Source organism: Eubalaena glacialis, chromosome 5 (genome assembly GCF_028564815.1).
Source record: "Eubalaena glacialis isolate mEubGla1 chromosome 5, mEubGla1.1.hap2.+ XY, whole genome shotgun sequence".
Taxonomy (NCBI): Eukaryota; Metazoa; Chordata; class Mammalia; order Artiodactyla; family Balaenidae; genus Eubalaena; species Eubalaena glacialis.
Window position 1 is genome coordinate 68,916,224 of NC_083720.1, and position 19,854 is coordinate 68,936,077.

Genomic DNA, 19,854 nt, shown 5'->3' on the forward strand with positions numbered 1-19,854 from the left:
CATCCAGTGAGGTAAAAGAGAACAAGAAGAATGTTATGATCCAGCCCCTAAGAGAGGAAAGTGCTTTAAGAATAAGAGAATAGGCAACTATGCCAAATACTCCTGAGAATTCATACAAGTGATGACCCAGAAGTCCATTGGGTTTGGTAAGATGGAGAATGTTATTGACTTTGATAATAGTAAGTGGAGGAGAGAATGAAAGGTGAGAAAGAGGTGTTAGCAACTGTAGAGAAATCTCATGAGTTTGCTGCAAATGGAACATACATTTAGGTGAGGGTTTCTTGTGTGTGCTTGCGCGTGTGTGTTTTCCTTTTAAAGGAAGGGAATAGCAGAGCATGTTTGAGAATGATCGAGCAGAAAGAGGTCATGGTTACCAGGGTCTTTGAGAAGGCAATCAGCAATGGGATTCAGAAGAGCTGGCCTTGGCATTGGCAGGAAGAGTTTGTTCACTGTAACAATAGAGAAGGCAGAGTAGGTAGAGATGCAGGTAGCAGGTAGATTTGTTGGAAAACGAATGGAATTTCATTCTCAATGAAATATGGGACAAGCTGAGAATGAGGAGGGGGAGAAATAGTTTTTGAGTGTTTGTACAAGCCATCACGCTATTGCTTTAAAGATGCCCATCACTGTGGTAGGAGAGAGGAGTTGAGGATACTTCAATTAGAGATGGAAAGATGTGGGTGAGGTTAGATATATTCCATATTAACTTCCACTGTCAACAGTCACTGGGAGATGTGCTGTTCTCCCATGATAAAGCTTACGAACTCACTGAAAATAGCATGAGACCTAAACAGAAGTGTGAAGGAAAAAAATGAAGATTGCTTTAATCCCTCTATCCTTGTGTCTAAACTGCTCAGACCACATGTCCCAGGATCCCAGAGTTTTTACAGTTCCTCTCATTCTTTTGTTCCTTGACCTTAAAGCACTTATAGTCTATACAGGAAGACAGATGCTAAATAATGAACACACAAAAATATAATTATAGCAGCCTGGATAGGAGGGGAATTTGAGGGAGAATGGATACATGTATATGTATGGCTGAGTCACATTGCTGTGCACCTGAAACTATCATAATATTGTTAATCGGCTATACTCCAATATAAGATAAAAAGTTTTAAAAAGTGCAAAAAAATATAAGTTGTTCCAAGCATCATGAATGGAAAGAAGGAGTGCCATCAGAGAATCATGGAGCTTTAGAGGAGAGGCTTAATGTGAAGTGATGTTTATATGAGCATGAGAACGTTGAGTAGGGCTTGGACAGGCAAAGAGTGAGAGGAAGAAAAGTGTAGGCAAAGGTCCTGAGGAAGCAGAGGGCCTGGTGTGTTAAGGAAGAGAAAGAAGCATGGTTTGCTTTAGGCAGATTGAGTGATGGGAGAGTGATGTGCCTGGTGAAGTTGGAAAGGTGGGCAAGGACCCAGGACTTGATTAGAAGTTGGGCTGTTATTCTAGGTGCAGCGGAGAAACCATTGAAGGGTGTTATGGTGGTGGTAGGGTTCTGACAGGTTCAGATTTATATTTTATAAAGATTAGTCTGAAAAGTAATCTTTTCCGAGAAAAGATTGAGGGGGTAGGGGGCCAGAGTGAAGGAGGTGAGAAACTACTTAGGAGATCACGGAAGGAAGAAAGCCAGAGAGGGTCATGCATTGGACCAAGGTACTGGCAATAGAGACTGAGAGAGTTGGACACATTCATGACATAATTAAGGGCAGAGTTTTAAACCTTAACCCTATTGACATTTTGAGCTACGTGATTCTTTGTTGGAGCTTCTTGTTCATTGTAGGATATTTAGCAGTATCCCTGGCCTATTCATCTGCCAGTAGCACTCTCCGATCCCCACCCTCCCTCCACCCCCATTGTGAAAACCAAAAATGTCTACAGACAAAGTAGGTATCACTTTGCCAAATATCCCTTGGAGGGCAAAATCTCCCTGATTGAGAACCAGTATTTTAGAGGGACAATTCATAGGAAAGGACAATGGATTAGGTAAGGGATGAAAAGTGTCATGAATGACATTCTTTTGAACAAGCAAGTAGATGGATGTGTAGCTTATGGAACTGCAATGACTTGAGGAGGAGAATATTTGGGGTGTGTATATAAACATCAGCAGTTCATTTTAGGCATGGTAAATCTAGGTGCTTAGAAGACTTCAAGGGAAGTCAAGAGGAGAGATTTTGGCTGGAGATATGAAGAGCAATGGGGTTGGATGTAATCACTGATACGGAGAATGCAAATGAGAACCAAAGAGGCTGGGTTCTGAACAGAGAGGAAATCTAATACTTACAAAGAATAGGGGATCATGTTACAAAAAGGGGAAAAAACCCCAGCATGTTTCGAGAAGTGGGTAGTAAACTATATTGAATAGTTCTAGTTATACGAGGTTAATAGTTCTAGTTATATGAGGTTTGAAAAGTGTCCATTGGTGGTGTCAAAACTGAAGGTACTTGTAGGGGCTGAAGCTATAATCGAGTGGGTTGCAATGAGAATGGAAGTTGGACCACACGTGCAGATAACTTTCACGATTTTTTTCAACCACAGAGGGAAAAGCAGTTAACTAGAAGATGTGAAATCAGGTGGGCCTTTGTAAAAGAAGGCACAATAGTAAACATGATTAAATGCTCCTGGAAAATCCATTAAAGAAGGAGAGAGGTGGAAGGTAAAGGAGAGAAAGGTATCGATACTGACAGATTCACCAAAGTCCGCTGGTATGCAGGCCACTATTGGCCTTTACCAGGGAGAAAGTTAGTTTCTTCATTGTAACAGAGGGAATGAGAATATTATTGATGATGATGATGATGATGATGATGAAGGATGATGGCTGACATTTATCGAGGGCTTATTGTGTGCCAGACTTCTCACATGGATTATTTTGTGAATTCTCCCAGCAAACATGTGAAGTAAATCCTGTTAGTATTCCCACTTGAGAGATAAGAAAACAGGATTAGACAGGTTAAGTAATATGTTCAAGTGGTAGAACTTAGAATGTAAGAGAACTCACTCTAGAACTCATGTTAAACCACTTACTGCAGAGCCTAAGCCCCTAACAGAAGCAGAAAAAGGAATCAAACCAATTAACCTACCAAAGAATTATTTAAATCAGTGAGCTCTTGGCTATTACCATAAAGTTTCAGGCCCAGCTTGACTTGAATGAAGATTACCTCTCATAATGAAATACTCCATGGTTCCCTACACTTGACCCTATCCTGAAGCGGTGTTTTTGTCTCGTCTTTTATATTTATTTATTTATTAAATTTATTTATATATTTTTAAGGAAATCTCATAGACTAATAGGGGTGCTGGTCTTGGCTCAGACAGGAAAGACTGACCTTGGAGTGGAAAGAGCTACCAAGTTCTTGAACTGGCTTCTTTCCTCAAGCATCCTTTTTTGGACCAAGAGCAAATGTGTTTCCTGCTCTGGGCTCTAGGCTGTGCTTGCCAGACCAGCTGTGAACACTCTTTACAGCCATACAGAGACTGTTCACAGCATCCCTGTGATTGGTTGGTATAGAAGAAAATGCCACTGGCTTGCTTGACCCCGCTTTTTTTGTTTTGATGATTCTGTCCTAACAAGCCCACGACACTGATATTTGAACATGGTACCAATCGGGGCCTGATTTATCTTGACTTTTGGTTTTCTTCTTCTTTTTTATTATTGAAGTATAATTGATTTACAATACTGTGTGTTAGTTTCAGGTGTACAGCTGAAAGTGATTCACTTATATATATATACATATATATTCAGATTATTTTCCATTATAGATTATTACGAGATATTGAATGTTGTTCCCTGTGTTATACAATAAATCCTCTTTGCTTATCTGGTTTTCTTCTTAAGATTTGAATGAATGACCTGTGTGTGTGTGTGTGTGTGTGTGTGTGTGTAAATATATACGGTTGTGATCATAGTTTAAGGGTGCCTTCCTGACATCCAAGAACTGTTATCACAAACTGTAACCCTTGGCCATTTTTTGAAGATGGGTGAAAAGAGGTAAAGAGTGAAAAAAAGTAGTGCAAAGTTTTATCTGGACAAGTAAATTTATAGTGGTTCCTTTTTATGTTATAACATTCTGGTTAATTTGGTTCCTTTTTTAGTTTTCAGAGTGATGACACACAGATAAATTAGCATTTCTACCTCAGCTGCCTCTTTCAGCAAGAGTAAACGTTCTCAGGTCAAGGTGAATAAAGAGGTAGGCAGGGACCCAGAGAGAGTGGAGAGATGGGAGTGAACTGTGCAGTTTATCTGGACGTGCTTGGCACTTCCCTTTTCATGTTAACAGCAACAAAAAAGAAAGACTAAGAAAAAGAAAAAAATATTGCTTCAACATGGACGTGAAAAAACAACAATTGTGTGGTTCAAATGTTAAGTACACAGAAGTACTTTTCACTAATACCTTTTCTGACCTAATCTCCTGAAGGATCTGAACTTTTGAGATATCCCAGACTCTGTTCATGTGTAAATGCAGCTGTGGGCTTCCAGAGGTGAGACCTTTCCTTTGTTTCGAGGTCCCTGCGAGAAACTCCAGTTACTAGATCAGAAGAGAGAACAAGCAAAGTGAGAGAAGTATTTGGAGGTTATGTGGTAGGTGCAATTGGGAGTTTCTCGTCTTGTTAGCTAAAAGGCTTCTATGTATAAATGCATATTTATATGTATACGTATATATGTGTATATGTCTAGATACACACACCCCTGAGACTCTGCGGTTCCATTTACAGATCTGTTTTTTAAGACTGAAGGGGATTGATCTGATCAGAGGGCTTTGCTTTCAGAAGCTGTCACAGGGCCCAAGTGACAGAGCCGCTTGTCCCCCACGTGGCAGTTTCTGAGTACTGCAGCCACACCCCTGCATACTGCACCCCAGCCATTCAGAGCATGACGGCTCCGAGTCCCAGGAGAAAGCATTTCTCATTCGGTATTAAAACCTGATGACACACAAAAGGAGATGCACGATGTTTATAAAGCTGAATGTTTGGAAAACTCAGCGCTGCCACATCAGATGTTTGGAGACACCCAAGGAGGCGAAGAGTGAAGCATTGTGGCGAATCCGATGCCGACCTTCCTTTCATTGGGAACCAGAGCTTCGCACCATGCTGAGCATTTTGCTATCCATGAAATCCACGTTTGAATCAGTCACTGGGAGCAGAGCCAGTTCGATCATGTGGCTCTCTAATGCCCAGCTGAGTGACGGACAGTAATATGTTTTGGAACAACTTAAGGAAACCCAGAGGACTGTTGACTAGCAGGGCATCCCGACATTATTAGCTTCCTTCTGATATGTCAGCATTGCCAGTGAATTTTAGTTTTCCCCAAGGTTCTTTCTGATCTTGAAGGCAACAATGGATGTGCTTCTGTACTCTCAGATTTGCACTGAATTCAACTGATATTTCTTTTTAAGACTTGAAAGGATCATAAGCTACAACAGGCTTTTTGGTCTCAGAGCAGTCATGGCCCTCAGCTGTGGCAAATGTGGTCAGTAAATACGCGCTTTGATGGACTAGACTTTTGTACCCAGCCCCCCTCCCCTCCCCCCCGTCTTGGAAGGAATAAAAGGAAGCTTTATAGACATAAGGAGATAAAGAATATGCTTTGTAAAATCAAAATATGATTTATAAACAAGAAAAACATTCCAATAATTTGGGCTCAAGTTGGGACTTCCAGTTAAAAAAGTCTTAAATTTCATAGTGCTTTGATAGTGTTTTTGTAAAATTTCACAGGATCCTCAGCATGTAATACCATTGCATTTGACCTTTATTTGCTCAGTGATAACATTTGATTGAAGTCCTGGAATTCTTGTCTAAACAGGTTTATTAACCTCAGTGTTCCAGGTCCTAACTCTTAACAGTTCCTATAATCAGTTGTTGCTACTACCAATTTAGCAACATTCAAACTTTCATCACGTTAAGAAAATGATAGCGTAGTCAGAAAAGTTTGTTAATGTTGGTTCTAAAAAAGTTATTTAAATACTCAGTGAAGTAGTGGAAGGAACACTGGCTAAGTTTGATGACATTAAGTGTTAAAATGTGGATTTTCCTGCAACAAGCTAGAGGACCTCGGACAAATTTTTTTAAACCTCTTTGATTCTCAATTTCAACATCTGTGCATTGGGGATAAAAATATTAACCTTCTAGTGCATCATTTATTCACTCCAGAAATTTGCTGAGCAGCTACTCTGTGCTAGGCACTATTCTAAATGTTGTGATACAATGTTGAATAAGATACCCAAGGTCCCTGTCCTCATGAAGCTTGCCTTCTAGCTGGGGAAGACAAACAGTATGTAATTAAACAGTTCTGATGGTCTTAAGTGTTATGTAGGATATACATCAGGATAATGTGGTAAGAATGCCTTGGCTGAAGGGGCAGCCCAGCATCACACCAGGTGATCGGGGAAGGTGCCTCTGAGGACGTGAGATTGAGGATGACCTGAATGGCAAAATGGCACTAGCCTTGTGAGGGGTCAGGGCAAGTGCATTCTATGGACAGGGAGTAGAAGTACAAAGGACTTAAAGTAGGTCAGAATGTGGAGTGTTTTAAGTACAGACAGAAGGTGGGTCTAGAGGAAGGCAGGGGCCGGATCACGACGTAATGCATTTCAACCATAGTAAGGATTTGGATAGTCTCTAAGGGCATTGTAAATCATTGGAAACTTTTAAGAAATGTAATGACATGGTTAAAGTTGACTGCTGTGTAGAAAATGGACTATGGGAGAATTCCCTGGTGGTCCAGTGGTTAGTACTTGGCGCTTTCACTGCCAAGGGCCTGGTTTTGATCCCTGGTTGGGGAACTAAGATCCCACAAGTGGCACAGCCAAAAAAAAAAAAAAAAAAGGACTATGGGATAGATGTTAAGAATGGTAACAGGAAGAACAGTTAGGAAGCTATTCTAGGTACGAGATGACGGTGGCCAGGATTAGTGAAGTAACAATGGAAATGGAAATGATGGATTGGGGATGTATTGTAGAGGAAGAAATGTCAAAACTTGCTGATGGATTGAATTTGAGGGGTTTAAGAGAGAAGTCTGGGATAAATCTTAGGTTTTTGGTTTGATGGGAAGAACAAATCTAATGGTGTAAGACTTGGGAAGAAACTGGTTTGGGCAAAGAAACTGAGAGTTCCGTTTTGCATATGTTAAGTTTAAGTTGTATTTTAGGCTCCAAGTAGGGATATCAAAGAGGTATATAAGAATAAGAAGTACAGTATGCAAACTAGAGCTCAGGGCAAAGCTCTGGGCTGGAGATATAAATTTGGGAATCATTAGCTTTGTTGATATTTAAAGCCATAGGCCCGGAAGAGATGACTCAGGGAGAAAGAATGAACAGAGATTAGGAGACCTGGGGCACTCCAAAATTTAGATGTCATATTCAAAAGAAAGAATCAGCTGAAGAGTTTGAAAAGGAGTAACTTACAGACGGCAAAACACAAGACAATGTTATATGTCTAGGAAGGGGTTATTTGTATCTATTGCTGCGGAGAGGTAAATGAGGATAGAGACGTGGCCTTTAGGTTTGTTCACAGCGACTCAAAACAAGTGCACTTGCATTGGAGTGATAGGGACAAAAGCCAGACTGGAGTGGATTGTTATGAGAATTATAATCAACACAAAGCAAGTGTCTGGTACACAGTGTGTGCTTAACATATGGTAGGTATTACTGAGAAATTATAATTTGGTGGCAGATTTTGTGGGTTGCCTATAGCAGCCATTCTCCTTGCCTCCTTCTCCTATCCCCTACTTCATTTTTTCTGGCAGACACCCCCCACCTCAATTTGTTCAAGTTTTCCACTCTCCTGTATGCCTAGGGATGAGCCATTATTAGTCTGGGTCACTCTTGGTGGTCTCTTTCCTCTCATCAGTGACCAGTTTCAGCACAGGAATGCAACTCAATCCCGGCCAGCGGGATCTGAGTGAAGTCTGGTGAGGGCTTCTGGAAAAGGTGTTCTTTGCTAATAAAAGGATATTCATGGGAAGAAATGCCCCTCTTCTTCACTGAATTACATCTGTTGGGGATATCTGGAATTGTTGCAGCCATCTGCATAGCAACTGAGAGAGACAGGCTGTGGATGGCAGCATGGAGATAGGGAAGGCCATCTTTGTAGACCCAGTGCTCAGTCTCGTGGGGGTACGGAGACACTCTTTAAATCAGTGTTTCTCAGGATATGAATCCCACAAAGCTCTGTACGATGCTGATTTTACTTATAAATTACCTAGTGCCGGACGGTCTAAGCTTTACTTAATATTTTACAGATGAGTAAATTGAGATCAAATGAAGTTAAGTGATTGTCCTGGGGTATTCAAACCTAGGTTCCCTACCTACTGTGTGAATGCCGTATCTCTGTAGGTCACAGTAAGTAAGTAGGGCATCTGTAAATAAAGATGTATTTATTTGGTATCTGTTTTTAAAATGATGGGTGGTTTTAAAATTTATTTTCTAATAGTGGCAACTGGTTTGAGACTGAGTTTCTCCTTTTGTCAACTAATTGGCCTGGAAATGCTGAGGAAATGTGTATCAGCAATCCTTGGTACATGTATACATTGGGTGACAATGTTCTTGACTAGAGGTACCAGAATCCAAGTTTCCAAAGAGTAACTTGGTACAAATTAACAGCCGAGTTGTTTACATTGCTAATTTTAAAACACATACAAAATTTCAAAAAACTATTATTAATTTAGGGCTTAATATATGATCTATCTTATATTCAGTGCTCTAAGTACATTGTTTCACCAAATCTTCACTGAATCTTGAGCTCCAAGAAAATATGATTTTCTGCATTTTTATGATTGAGGAAAGTAAACCGTGGAGAGTTTTAACGTATGGTGTCCCAAACTACTGGATTTGAATCCAGGTTTGTCTCATTCCAAAGGCCATGCTCTTAACAATCCAATGAATACATTAAATTTTAACTAAAATTGTGGCATAAATGTGCAGGCTACCTAGTACACCAAGGTAGCATGTTGTCTCTAAAAGGGTTTGTGCATAGAAAAAGCCTGGGAGGAAGTAGATCAGATCAGCAATAGTTTTTTTTGCTGTTGGGAACTACAGTTAATTTTTATTCTCTTTGATAGATCACTGTTGTTAAAAGAAAAACTTGTATGTGCTGTTTTTAAAAAGTCAGGATTTTTAGTTTACAGATCTGGTCACCAGATGCTGGACAGAGATGGATTTACCAAGGTAATGTAGGACCACTTTGCTACCAACCACCGGGCCAATTGGGCAGTTGTCCCTTTCTTTTTGTCTTGCATTCTAACTTTCACTGTAGCGCTAAGGGAAGAGACATCAGTCCTCTTTTTGTTCACCAAACTCTTTCAGGCTTCTTTCTATAAACCACAGATGTCTTCTTTCCATCTCTCTGGGCAAGACTGAATAATCGGAGTTTTCATGTTCTAAAGGCAAACAGAAACCAATTGCCCAAGTATTTATTTTGTGTTGGATTGATTGGTACTTTAGATAAGTGAAAGCAGTATTTTCTTTTCGCATCATCTGTAGATAAAAGAGGCTTACTTATTGAGTCGCTGGGGTTCCTTTTTTTATTAACTCTAGCTAAAGCCACGTACTCAACCACAGGACAGTGGGTGATTACTTAGTAAATAACCCCGATCGCCTCTTAGATTCCTCCTTCATCAATATATGTAGAGCAAACAGAACTTTGATAAGACCCAGGTTGATTGCAAAATGAGTCTCCTGTATATGTTGCCAACAATTTTTTTTCCTGACGGCTTAGTTATATTTTGCAGGTTTATATGCTTTTTAGAATTTGCATTCTGCCACCTTCATATAAAACTTTGAGCGATATTTACAGAATGCTGTTAGTAATATTGTAAAATACAGGTGGCCAGGTTAGGATTGAAATAACTCTGCCAAAGACTGAGGAGAAAATTTTATAACTTAATAAGTATTTCAGCCAGGAAATGACAACCGTTCTTGTGATAAGAACCGAAATACTCTCAAATTCAAGTGATGGTGTTATAAGAAGACATTAAAATTTCATGATATGTCCTGAAATTTGAGTTATAAAGTGGATATTTAATGAATGACACTGTCCTTCACTGCCATCTATCCTTCAGATTTACTCTGTTGTGTTAAATCCCTAAGCACATAAATTTTTTTACAGTTAAATTCAAGCTCCAGTAACACATTGCCTATTTTCCTTCATCAATACATTGCCAATTTTGGTCATTGCACTGCTTTCTTCCCCCATCTTTCAGTTTGTAGTACAGACCACAGTGGCTTTCTGAATCACATGAGGAAGAGCGCTATCCTTTCTCTTCCTCTCCCAGATTTTAGGCCTAAATCATTTTCAAGGTGAAATGGTTAACAGAGAACTCAAAAAGTTAGCTCTGTCTAAAATGCCTGATTGGCCTACCTCACTCAAAGGTGATGACATCCTTCTTCGTCCCCTCAGGGAAGAAGGGAAATGCCTGCACATTATCCTACAAAGACAGTAGTATGATGCTGTGTGTAGGGGAATGTCTCAGAGTTTAGCTCAAACACTTACGTAAGTTCACTTTACAACTTGAAGGTAGAGAAATGAACTCTTGATTATGTGCACTAGTTTTACAGTGTCAGAAGTATTGCTGAACCTGTAAAAGACAAAAGAAATAGGCATATATCTATGTTACAGCAACAACAAAATCTTCAGTACTTAAAATTTCTGGTATATTTTCTTTCAAAAAAATTTTATTTATATAAGCACACAAATATATCTATGTATGTAATTGAGGAATTTACTCTCTATAAAATGTTGTTTTCTTTTCCCTGCATGTAATGCTACTTTATAAACATTTTCTTATTTTATCAATAGATATTCGGAAGTATTTTTAAATAGACAATGTATTTAACTATTTATAAATTTTAGGGCATTTAGGTGTTCACAATTTTTTTTCTGTTATAAATAGTACTGCAATGTATATCTTGGTTCATAATTTGGCATTTGTATAGCACCGACTGAGTGCCAGGTTCCTTTCTAACCACTTTATAGGTACTAAGGATATGAATCCTTCCAGCGGGCCTTAGAGATGGGTACTATTATGACATTCATTGTATAGCTGAGGAAACTGAGACATAGGAAAGCTAGTTTCCAAGACCACACACTGGCACCTGGTAGGGATCACATCCAGTCCAAGCAGTCTGACACCAAGATCTCCATAATCACCATGAGATTTTCATTTCATTTCTTAATATTTTCTTAAGGGTAGACTTCTAGAGGTATAATGAATGGACTAAAGGGTATGAACTTATTCAGGCTCTTAATTAGTTTATACAAAGGATGCACCAATCTGTATTTTCACATCACTTTATGGGGAAGCTTGTTTTACTACGTTTTTATCAACATTGAGAAACATGAGCAAAAATCTTTGGTCAATCTGATAGGTGAAATTTAATATTTCATGTTGCTTTATTTGCGTGTCTTTGTGCATAGTAGCATGGGCTCCAGTTTATCTGTGCTTGAAACCCAGGGGTATCGCTTTATAGGATGGTTGTGAGAATTAAAAGAATCAATACATGCAAGGCTCCTAGAACAGAACTTGTATACAGGAAGCAATAGATAGATGCTGGTTATATTAGTATTTATTTGGTAGTGATGGGGTTCAGAACATACTGCCCCAAAATATGGCATACTTAATATTTTAACCTCAAAGAATATAAGAAAACTGCAGGTCCTGGAAGGACTCTTTGACCTTCCCCTTCTCCCCTGAGCAGGTCATAAAACCCTCTTGTGAGTGGTGCCCTCCCTATACTGGAGGAAATGAATACCCATATCTCCAAAGATGAGGGACACCAATAGGAATGTGAACACACAGCCTTGCTAAGTTTCTCCCAGTTTATTACCTTAGCTCATAACCCTTTGTCCTATCGTATCTTTCCATGACTTCCTTCATCAGACCTCGTATTAAAACGCTCAGGTTTAACCATTTCTTTGGGTTTTCATTTCCTTATGAAGGCTCCCATGTCAGGTAAAATTTAAATAAACTTTTATGCTTTTCTCCTATTAATCTGTCTTTGTCCGGCCAGTTATAGAGCCCCAGCTGGAGAACCTCGGAGGCTGGTAGGAAAAGGAATCTTTCCTCCCCTACCGCAGTAAAGGTGAACGTTGTTTCTTGGCCACTTGTGTTTTTCTTTTGCAAATACCCTATTCATGTACTTATCTTCAGAAAGTTCATAGGAAAAAGATTCCCTACAATATTCCTTTAAGATAGTATTGCAGTATTTTGTCTTTATTAAGGAAGGAAAAGAGACAGAGTATTGATTGAATCAGACAACATTTGAATGAAACTCTTAAAATCTATAGAGTGCATTTAAGAAAAACAATACTGGGAGAGAACACGTCCTTTGGCTTCAGCAATCGATGTGTAGACCAGAGCATGTATTGCTTTTGTAATTTATCAGTAAAAAGAAAGATAATGGAAAAAGCCAAGTTTCGGTGTAATAAGAAACACAACAAACACATTTCATTCCAGAGCTCAGAGGACTATGCAATAATTCATATCTTTGAATTACAGAATACATTTTGAGTTTGACATTTTGTGATGAGAACACTGAAATGTTGCAGCTAGTTTGGGGAGAAATGGGCTTAGTGTATAATTAACGGAGACAAGCCATTACAGAGAACAAAAAAATAAAATTAAATCAAATAAGCATACGTGTCAACTGCTGGGGGGAGGTGGAATAAAGTGTGAATCATTGTATTTTGGATTAAAATAGCATGCTTTGATAATTGTAGTGTGGGGCTTTATATCCATTCTCCTGCGGTGCTAAGCATCCTCACTAAGTTAAGTAACATTAGCTGTGACATTAAAGCAATCAACAGAATTAGCATGAACCTAGAGCCAGAACATTTAAAGCAGAAAAAAAAAAAAAGCACAGATCTGTAGGTCTGCAGAATGCTCATGAAGGCTAGCAGGCTCACCAAATTCTTGTTCTAGTTGGGTGTATGCACAAGTCCACTGGACTCACAGTGAGCAGGAGAGCCAAGGAATGGGAAAGAGTGCACTATCCCAGATTATTAACGACATTAACAGCAACAGTCAGTGTTGAAGTGTACACTCTGTGCGTGCCCAGTGCAGGGCCCTTCGCATACAGCTCTTCATTTCATCACCACAACCCGTTAGGGAGGGATTATGATCCTCACAAAAGCCTGTAGCTGTTAAGAGGCATCGCTGATATTCAAAGCCAGGTCTCTTTCCAGAGCCCGTGTTCTTATTCACCTGGAGATGCTGCCACAGTATCTCTTCCCTAACCCCATTAGTTTTTGCTGTTGTCTACTTCTGTCCCAATTTTTCGTTCATTCATACATTATACATCAAATAGCAATGAGATTCTTAATATGCACCCTGCCCTGTGCTAGATGCCCTCAATACAGCAGGGAAATCAATGGCTGTTTCTTCCATTCATGGAACTTACAGTTGATCAGAGGAAACTGGGAATTACTAATCATCATCATCAAACAGCATTTATTAAGTACCTAGAAAGTGCAGTCTCTGTCATTTTTGCAGCAGTACTTTACTTTGGTGTTATCACCTCCACTTTACATATAAGGAAAGGGGCTCAGATACATTTGGCAGTTGGTTCAGATTTCAGTCCGCTGTGAAGGGTCTGGTCTGGGATTCCAGCCTTGGCCTGCAGGATGTTCTGTCTCCTCCTCACCACATCACCCTGCCTCATTACTATGCCTCTTGATTCTTCAACGAACTTCTCATCAGGAACATGAGTCCCTGTGCCACCATCTTTTGCATTTTTTGCCGCTACCATCTTGTCACTTTCCCTCTAAGTCACTTCCCTTGTCAGAATCTCCCACAGATAGGATCATTTCTGTACAAAGTAATGTGTTCAAAGTAATGTGCTAATACTGTCTCTGATAGTCTCACCTCCCATGAGAAACACGCATGCACATGTACACACACACACACACACACACTTTAGCCATAGGGACATATATTAAATGAACTAATACTCAACATGATAATTAAGCATTTTCCGGAAAAGTCAGATTATAGTAGCTTTTTGCTTTTCAAGGCACACGTAGTGCAAATTCAAAGCAAGTTTCAGCAGCAACCGCATTAGCCGTATTGCCTCTAAATCAGTCTTCTTTTAGGATGCATCATAATCTTTGGTAATGTGACACGACTTAGACACGTCACCCCAAATCATTTCAATCACTCCTATAAATGTGTCATAACCATATCCTAGCTCTGGCAAAGTGATAAATCTCCCCTCTACTGTAAACTATATGCACTGACTTGTGGGAGTATCTGTCTAAGGAATACATGGGCTATAGGAAGCAGCTCTCTCTTTATATACTGGAAGTTCTTTGAAGAACATTAAAAGATTTCAACATAGAGTATCTTAATTAAATAAGTAATACAGGTGCCTTCAGGGCCCCTACCTTGGACTGTGATTGACGGATACCCTGTCCAGGTGTCACTACAGTTGCCCTGCTGCTTGCTGTATGGCAAGTTTTCAATACCTCTGTTAGTCTAAGTTTACTTCTTTTTAGAGTTGGGATAATATCTGTAGTGGCTTTAAAACTGGCCCCAAATTCTATGACATACCTCCCATCAACAGGTTGGGTCTGTGTCCCCTCTCCTTGAAATGGGTGGGCTTGTGACGGCTTGACCAATAGCGTACACTGAGGTGACGCCATGTGACTTCCAAGCCTAGCTCATAAAGGTCCTGCAGCTGCCATCCTGCTCAGGGAACACTTGCTCTTGGAACCTTATGCCTCCATGCCGTAGTCTTATTACCCAGAGTGCACGAAGCACTGCAGTTGACAGTCTCAGATGAGCCCAGCCTTCTAGCCATCGCCACTGAGGCACTAGACATGAAAGCAAGGTCATCTTGGGTCCTCTAGATCAGTCCATCTGGCAGCCAAATAACACCAAGTAACTGTCATCGACATGATGTAGAAATTTCACCTCTCCAAGTCATGACTAAATTTCTTACGCACAAAATCATGAAACATAATAAAATTGTCGTTGCTTTAACCCACTATGTTTGGGGTAGTTTGCTATGCAGCAGTAGGTAAGTAAAACACTATCTCATTCATCGTGAAGGATGTAGCAAGACTCTTAGCTTAGGGCCTGGCCTCTGGTAAGCACTCAGTGAATACTATTTTTATTTCTTGAGCATCTACTATGGTCACAAACACACATAAAGTGTTTTGAGGCATAGGAAAGAAGTGTAAGATATACTTTTTTCTCTTACAATTTTGGGAGTGGCAGTAAGGATGAATACACATGAAAAGATAATGTACATATTGTTAGAGTAATAAATGCTATAATTGCTGTAAGTGTTTAAAGAAAGGACAGGTAAGTCACTGTGAAGAAAGTGGTTCTTGAAATCTGAGGCCCCCATCTTCAGGAAGAGTAAGGGAATATTTGTTCCAGAGACTGTGCAAGATAATTGATCTGATTTTAATTCACGTTGCATAGATTAAAAGACAAGAGAGGTGATGCATATGTTTTGGTCACCTCCTATTCACCCTGTTGGTGAGGGAGGGATTCCTGCACTAGGGTTATGGGGATGGGGATGGCTGAATACAAGTCACTGGACAGTGGACAGATGAGATTGATAGCAGTTCAATAGTTGGCATGTATTCACAGTGAGGGGAGGAGAACATTGTATGCGGCTATGCAGGGCCACGCAGGTTTGTGCTCAGGAACAGAATGAACAACCAGGGGCTGTGGGGGGCAGCCTTCATAGAATCAGGAGGGTGGAGTGACCCCTGGTTTCCAGGAGAGGATGTGACTTGGCGTGAATATTTCTTAGGACTTGGAACTGAAACTCGATACTCAGGGATAAGTATCCTCTGCCTGGTCCCTTTGATGAAGAGCGTTGTCTGGGTAGGCAACCTTACTCACAGAAATACACTGGAAAGGGAGGCTTGCTGTCAGGCCATTGGAGGCCCTCCTGGTTTTATCAGATACATACATAAAAAAGCAGCACATTATACTGAGCCTTCATTTTTGGCCTTAAACTACATTATAATCTGCTCAAGATGGCAAAGCCAATGAGAAGTGGAGCTTGGTTTTGAATCTGAGTGTGTCTGGCCCAAAGTCCTTCATGAGCTCAAAGTCTGTGCACTGGATGCAAATGAAGGAGTGGACAAGTTTATGAATACCACTGAGTGTGTGCTGCCTCTTTCTATGTCATCCTCCTCTATTTCACTGAATTTAGTCTAATCGCGAGGCACCCAATACCCTAAGAATGTTAATGAGTATTTTACTACAGTTATAAAAGATGTCACCATTGGCAGAAGTGAGGTAAAATGTACGCAGGAGTGTTTTTGCAGCTTCCTGGGAGTCAATAATTATTCCAAAACAAAATAAAATTTAAAAATGCTCAGGAGCCTAAGGTTCCTGGCTTCAGAGATGGTCACTGTAGTCGCTATAGGGCAGCAGAATCATGGTCAAGCTTGCCATCTACATGAGCACTTTTCACTGTTTCTCACCCCACCTCATGTCCTTCATCTCTCCATATCAAGCCTAATTCTAGGTAATTATTAAAATCACTCTCTTGCACCCACTCCCAGTTCCTTGTCTCTCTTGTTTCAGCTTCCTTGTGTTCATTGGCTAAACTGCAGCCCTGGTTAAATCCAACTCTGCCTCCACTGTGTCTTTACCAGGATACCTGGATCCTGCTGGAGAAAAGCACACAGCCAGGCTGACTGGTGTTTTTTTCTTACATCTTGTATCTTCAGTGCCAAGAATAGTGCCTGACACATAGTAAGCATTTAATGTATATTTGTTCAATGAATGAGTGAATAAAGGGTCATCTCTTGAGGGCTTCAGGCATCTAGGCAGCCATAAAAATGGCTGTATTAAGGACAATAGACACATTCTCCCCTTCTCTTCTTTATCTTTTATTCTGTGTACAGTGTCTCCCAAATTCAGTCTGAGTAGACCCAGCATTCAACAGGAAACTCTAAAGAGGGCTCTGATGTTTATTAGTTACTGAATGAAGTCTTCTTATATGTCACTCCAAGAAGTGACGTATAAAAAGGAGGAGACATTCATTATAGGCATTATCTGATTTGAGGATACCTTCAACTTAGGTAGAGAAACCAATTGTGTAAGTGAAATGACAGAAAGCAATGAAGATGCCTCTGTCCAAATGTCTTGATTACTTTCTTAAAACTGAAATCTGAGAGACCTTCAAAGTGGCGGAGGAGTAAGACGTGGAGATCACCTACCTCCTGACAAATACATCAGAAATACATCTACTTGTGGAACAACTCCTACAGAACACCTACTGAACGCTGGCAGAAGATCTCAGAGTTCCCAAAAGGCAAGAAACTCCCCACGTACATGGGTAGGGCAAAAGAAAACAGAAAAACAGAGACAAAAGAATAGGGACGGGACCTGCACCAGTGGGAGGGAGCTGTGAAGGAGGAAAAGTTCCCACACGCTAGGAAGCCCCTTCACGGATGGAGACTGTGGGTGGTGGAGGGGAAGCTTCGGAGCCACGGAGGAGAGTGCAGCCACAGGGGTGCGGAGGGCAAAGCGGAGAGATTCCCGCACAGAGGATCGGTGCCGACCAGCACTCACCAGCCCGAGAGGCTTGTCTCCTCACCCGCTGGGGCGGGCGGGGGCTGGGAGCTGAGGCTCGGGCTTTGGTCGGATAGCAGGGAGAGGACTGGGGTTGGCTGCGTGAACACAGCCTGAAGGGGCTAGTGCACCACAGCTAGCCGGGAGGGAGTCCGGGAAAAAGTCTGGAGCTGCCTAAGAGGCAAGAGACCATTGTTTCGGGGTGCGTGAGGAGAGGGGATTCAGAGCACCGCCTAAACGAGCTCCAGAAACGGGTGCGAGCTGCGGCTATCAGCACAGACACCAGAGACAGGCATGAGACACTAACACTGCTGCTGCAGCTACCAAGAAGCCTGTGTGCGAGCACAGGTGACTATCCACACCGCCCCTCCCGGGAGCCTGGGCAGCCCGCCACTGCCAGGGTCCCGTGATCCAGGGACAACTTCCCTGGGAGAACGCACGGCGTGCCTCAGGCCGGTGCAACGTAACACTGACCTCTGCTGCTGCAGGCTTGCCCTGCATTCCGTACCCCTCCCTACCCCCGGCCTGAGTGAGCCAGAGCCCCCTAATCAGCTGCTCCTTTAACCCCATCCTCTCTGAGCAAAGAACAGACGCCCTCAGGCGACCTACACGCAGAGGCGGGGCCAATCCAAAGCTGAATCCCAGGAGCTGTGCGAACAAAGAACAGAAAGGGAAATCTCTCCCAGCAGCCTCAGGAGCAGCGGATTAAATCTCCACAGTCTACTTGATGTACACTGCATCTGTGGAATACCTGAATAGACAACAAATCATCCCAAAATTGAGGCAGTGGACTTTGGGAGCAAATGTAGACTTGGGGTTTGCTTTCTGAATCAAATTTGTTTCTAGTTTTCATGTTTATCTTAGTTTAGTATTTAGAGTTTATTATCATTGGTAGTTTTGTTATTGATTTGGTTGCTCTCTTCCTTTTTTTTTAAAATATAGATATATATTTTTTCCTTATTCTCTTTTTGTGTGTATGTGTATGCTTCTTTGTGTGATTTTGTCTGTATAGCTTTGCTTTTACCATTTGTCCTAGGGCTCTGACTGTCCATTTTTTTTTGGTTTTTTTTTTTTGGTATAGTTTTTAGCACTTGTTATCATTGGTGGATTTGTTTTTTGGTTTGGTTGCTCTCTTCCTTCTTCCTTCCTTTTTTTAAAAATTACTTTTAAATTATTTTTATTTTTAATAATTTAAAAAATTTTTTATTTTAGTAACTATTTTATTTTATTTATTTATTTTTTCTTTCTTTCTTTTTTTCCTCTCTTTTCTTCTGAGCCGTGTGCCTGACAGGGTCTTCGTGCTCAGCCGGGTGTCAGGCCTGAACCTCTGAGGTGGGAGAGCCGAGTTCAGGACATTGGTCCATCAGAGACCTCCCGGCTCCACTTAATATCAAATGGCAAATGGGGATATACGTATATGTATAGCTGATTCACTTTGTTTTAAAGCAGAAACTAACAAACCATTGTAAAGCAATTATACTCCAATAAAGATGTTTAAAAAAAAAAAAAAAGGGCTTCCCTGGTGGCGCAGTGGTTAAGAATCTGCCTGCCAATGCAGGGGACACGGGTTCGAGCCCTGGTCCGGGAAGATCCCACATGCTGCGGAGCAACTAAGCCCATGTGCCACAACTACTTAGCCTGCGCTCTAGAGCCCGCATGCACAACTACTGAGCCCACATGCCACAACTACTGAAGCCTGCGTGCCTAGAGCCCGTGGTCTGCAACGAGAGGCCACTGCAGTGAGAAGCCGACGCACCACAACGAAGACTAGCCCCGCTTGCCGCAACTAGAGAAAGCCCGCACGCAGCAATGAAGACCCAACGCAGCCAAAAATAAATAAATATATTTAAAAAAAAAAAAATTAAAAAAAAAAAAAAAAAGCGAAAGCTCTACCAGAGATCTCCATCTCAATGCTAAGACCCAGCTCCACTCAATGACCAGCTAGCTACAGTGCTGGACACCCTATGCCAAACAACTAGCAAGACAGGAGCACAACCCCACCCATTAGCAGAGACGCTGCCTAAAGTCATAATAAGGTCACAGACACCCCAAAACACACCACCGGATGCGGTCCTGCCCATCAAAAAGACAAGATCCAGTCTCATCCAGCAGAACACAGGCACCAGTCCCCTCCATGAGGAAGCCTACACAGCCCACTGAACCAACCTTAGCCACTGGGGGCAGACACCAAAAACAACGGGAACTACGAGCCTGCAGCCTGTGAAAAGGAGACCCCAAACACAGTAAGTTAAGCAAAATGAGAACACAGAGAAACACACAGCAGATGAAGGAGCAAGGTGAAAACCCACCAGACCAAACAAAGA

General features: G+C 41.2%; 1 protein-coding gene across 4 annotated transcripts in view; it reads left to right on the forward strand.

Moving 5' to 3' along the window:
* GRXCR1 (glutaredoxin and cysteine rich domain containing 1) overlaps positions 1-19,854 on the forward strand; it is a 332,675-nt gene that overhangs the window by 120,121 nt on the left and 192,700 nt on the right. Inside the window, exon 5 of one of the 4 annotated variants that reach the window (XR_009701024.1) lies at positions 4,711-5,079. The exons of the other annotated variants lie outside the window; for them this stretch is intronic. The gene's annotated coding sequence lies outside the window, so the exon portion shown is untranslated. Of the gene's footprint in view, positions 1-4,710; positions 5,080-19,854 lie in introns of those variants that run through there. 4 annotated transcript variants of the gene reach the window in all.